Raw genomic sequence first — 4,606 nt, forward strand, 5'->3', positions numbered from 1 at the left:
CTCTTCTAATCCATGGGGATGTAGTGATCCATCTCAGGGACTTAATCTTATTTCCAGACAATCTATAGAAAACTTCTTTTCACCAATGGGGGCCTCATAGGAAGGCAGATTTGGGGCTAAGAGTGGAAGTTTACAGCTGGGCTTTCATTACTTTTTAATAATAGTTACATTTTCCCACAAGAAAGTCTTTAAAGAAGTCATCTTTTGATGACTTGGTGGCACCATACAGATAGCTGAGAGGATTCCCCTGCATTTTTTCTTCATGCTTTTAATGATTTTGCAATCTCTCTTGCATATCTGTGGGGAAGGCAGTTAGGAATTTGTCCTTTCCAAGGATACCATGACTGCATCTGGCCATAGTTCCAGGTTGAGTCTAGGACCATCATGTTGCAGAAAACCAGTGGGGCCCACATTTATCTTGTTTGAACAGTGACCCCTGGAGTTAGGCAACAAGGCAGCTCTGTCAGGATTCAGCTACAATTTAGGATCATAACTGATAAACAAGAGTAACTGATTAACATGATTAATTTAGTACAATTCAAATTGATACAGAATGGATTACAAAATGGTTTAAAGATGAATGGAAGAAGTGAGGTGCTTCCTTTCCAGTTCCTGAACTTGAATCAAGGCCCACACATGGTAAATTAATCGAATCTAGGGACAACCAGTCTCAAAAGATATTTAGAACAGGACAGTGTCCTTAAAGACTAGGCAGGCAGATAGACAAACTCAATTTGTGGTATGCGGGCCTCCCTCTGTTGTGGCCTCTCCCGTTGCGGAGCACAGGCTCCGGACGCGCAGGCTCAGCGGCCATGGCTCACGGGCCCAGCCGCTCCGCGGCACGTGGGATCCTCCCGGACCGGGGCGCGAACCCGGTTCCCCTGCATCGGCAGGCGGACGCGCAACCACTGTGCCACCAGGGAAGCCCAACAGTCTGTTTCTAAAATAACAAAGCCTAGGCATCCATGCAACACAGAGGGAGGTAAGGAGGTGACATAATAAAGAGGATTAAAAAGCAAAGGATCAGAGTTCTTAGCCATTTGCTCACTCCCTCCTATCCTGCTGACCACCTCTGCCTTCTCAGGGTTTGTGTTGTTTCAGATTCTATCAAAACTACATCAAATTATTGTGGAGAAAAACACCACACACTTAGAATTTAAAAATAGGTCCATACTCTTTGATAAGAACTGCATTGCAAGAAGGAAGGAAAGGAGTACTCACTGCATCATAATTAGGTGACCACCACACCCCTGTTTTTTAACACATCAAAATGACAGGCTTTCCTTTAAGCATAATTTCAACCTTAGACCCCTTCTTAGAATTGCTTTGCGATCAACAGCAGAAGTGGAGCCTCATGACACTCAGGTAGGGGAAAGGAGAACTCATGAGCCTTAGGGAAGAAAATCAAAATCAAATCAATCAAAAACTAACACTAAAAGTGTTAGTTACCAAACCTCAAAAAAAAAAAAAAAGCTATTTGAAAGAGATGCCTTTGGCAAAGGAGGCACAGTGCTCGAATGGCAAAACACCACGGAGCTATCATTTTTGGAGAATTGATTCCTTTATTTAACTATTGGCAAGCAGTGCTGTCTTATTAGGAAGGGCTGATTTTTTTTTTTCATCCAATCTCATCTACCTGAGGCTGGATCACGGTGGCTCTGGACAGGACCTCTGAGTCCAAGGGAGGTGGGAAGATGATCTGCGGGATCCCTCCCCTTGCCAAGATTCTGCAGATGCCACTATAACCATCAAACCCCAGAACGAGGAGTAATGAGAAGAGGGGATGGAGGAAAGGAATATACCTGACAGTCAAGTCCCAGTGCAAAACCACAGGTCCTCGAAGGTGGGAACATCAGCAACTGACATTTCAGTCAGTCTGCATCATTGCCTTCTTGTCATTAATTTGATAGCTTATTACCAGAGTTCTTTCAAAAGGGATATATTTCCCAAGTCTCCTGTGGGGAACACGAGGAAGTGGGACACCATGAAGTGACTGTAACCCTGCAGTTGGGGAATTCTGCCCCCAGGGTTATGCTCGAGTATTCAAATGCCAGCAGGGTTTTCCTGCCAAGCTGCAGCAACAAGCAGACCACCACCCAAAATAGTATCCTAGAACTCTGCTGGATAAACTGTTGGTGACACAGGTTTAGACAGGATGGAGGGGAGAAACATCACCATGCTTCAGCCATATGGTCTTCCAGCCCCCTTGCCGGCAGGTTAGAACAGTGGATGAAGCCTGTTCTGGAGAATGTCATTGCTGCAGTCCTTGGTGGCCATGAAAACTCAGCTCCACCCTCAGTGCACACATTTCATGTGAACAAGGCAGTACACAGTCCCATGCTCCTGGGTCTCTACTACATTCAGCAATGCAGTAGGGAGGGACTCTTCAGAGATGAATCCAATATTACTGCAATATGACAGATTTTATTCTGACCTTCCTTGAACAAAATATTGACATGAGCCAAATCTCCCTTGTGGAATGCATGCAGCAAATCTTTTTAATTGAGATTAGAGAATCTGTGTAAAGGAGCTTACTCTAAAATTTATCTGCATTATTTATAAGAAGAAATTCATGATTAAATTGTTATCATGAAAAAATATTTAAGTGTAAATATTTTTACACTTAAGAAGTGGAGCTCTTCTTTCCAAGTGTGGCACCCAATACTTATGCAAATTTCAAATGATTTATTTTATTTGTGAAAGCTACTTCACATTGCCCTTTAACAGAGACAATCCTTGTTTAACTAATTCTCACTTTAAAGTAATAAAACTAAATTCTTTTCATAGGGTGTGAATCATACACTTCACTTCTGGAGACCATCTACACAGAACTAGTACAAATTAAAGAGGTATCACCATAGGATTCAAATATTATAACTTGCTGCATGGTTTTGTATTTAGACTAATTGAAAATAATCTCTGCTTGACCACAAGCCCACACTTTCCTCTATTCTAGAAACACAAAGGTGATGTCTGCTGAGGAAAACAGAGTGTACAGACTTGCTCCTTACCCCAAGACAAATCTAACCCAGGTCAAGTGTATATATACCATGACCAAGAAATGATAAAATAGCTTCTCACACTTAAACTCGATTCTAAACAGCAACAATTTCAAAATGCTATTAGTTTAGAAAATATTAATTCCCATTTCACAGGCTTGACTTAAACTCATCATTACTGGAATTAGTTAACATAGATTAGTGTTCATTATATAGATCATACTTACTATGTTAATCTCAGATCAACCATCTAAAATAGGTAGTCCCATTTTACAGAGTAAGAAATTAAAGCTGAAGAAATTAAAATAGAGCCTAAGTAAACGACAGAACTGGAATTCATATGGAGGCTGCCTAATTTTCAGGATTATAGACATAATTATTATATGATTTCTGCTTCTCTTTAGCCCAAGGTAGAATTCATAAACTCTTATATTTGAAACAGATCTTAAGTGAGTCATTTAATCTAATCCTCCCCCACTGCTCCCACCATGCAGAAATTTCTTCTTCAGTATCTTTAAAAGAAAGAACAACCAGGCTTTATTGGATATTTCCAAAATTGGAGCTTCTTTCTTTGGAAGATAGTTCGTTTCATTGCTGGACTATTATAATGGTTAAGTAGATCTCCCTGAATCCAAGATGACATTATAAAGATTTTTTTCTGACCTCTTTCTTCTCTAAAATTCACTAGCAAACAAGAACAAGAAACAGAAATAGAAACTCTAACATCAATGAAATCAGAAGAACTGAATCTGTAAACCCCAAACCACAATGAATGAGGACTAAAACACAAGACATAATGGCAAATGATCCCACAGAAAAAGTGTGCGTGACAGAAACGGGGTTGGACAGCCACAGGAAAGGCAGTGAGAAAGTGAAAAGCAAGCTAATTTGCCTGGTAGACTCTGAAAAGACTAAAGAATTTCAAGTTAATACTCAGCAAGTGGTGATACTATCAAAAGTAATAGTAAGGCAAGGGACTACAATGGGATCATTTGAATGCTAGTCTTTTTTTTTTTTTTTCCCCAGTACGCTGGCCTCTCACTGTTGTGGCCTCTCCCATTGCGGAGCACAGGCTCCGGACGCGCAGGCTCAGCGGCCATGGGTCACGGGCCCAGGCGCTCCGCGGCATGTGGGATCTTCCCGGACCGGGGCACGAACCCGCGTCCCCTGCATTGGCAGGCGGACTCTCAACCACTGCATGGCTAGTCCTTTGTTTGGTTGGTTTTTGTATTTGGTTTTTTAACTAGGAGAACAGTTAAACCGAAGGGTCCGCAACTCCACATCACAAAGTCAAGTAACCTCTCTCCACCTTTTGGGGATACCTGAGGATTGTTCTCTGGAGAAAGTTAACCAAAAAGGTTCTGGACTCAGGGATATGAGGCTCAGAGGAGGACAAGGTGAGGAACAAATTATAAAGTGGGAAGGAGGTTAAACACATGAGTCTCCAGATTAAAAAACCCATTAAGCACCCAACACAATAAATGAAAAAAGGCCCACATCAAATTTTATTATTGTGAAGCTTCATGATATCAGAGATAAAGAATAGATTCTGGGCTTCCCTGGTGGCGCAGTGGTTGAGAGTCCGCCTGACAATGCAGGGGACACGG

The sequence above is a fragment of the Physeter macrocephalus genome, chromosome 10, assembly GCF_002837175.3.
Source record: "Physeter macrocephalus isolate SW-GA chromosome 10, ASM283717v5, whole genome shotgun sequence".
Taxonomy (NCBI): Eukaryota; Metazoa; Chordata; class Mammalia; order Artiodactyla; family Physeteridae; genus Physeter; species Physeter macrocephalus.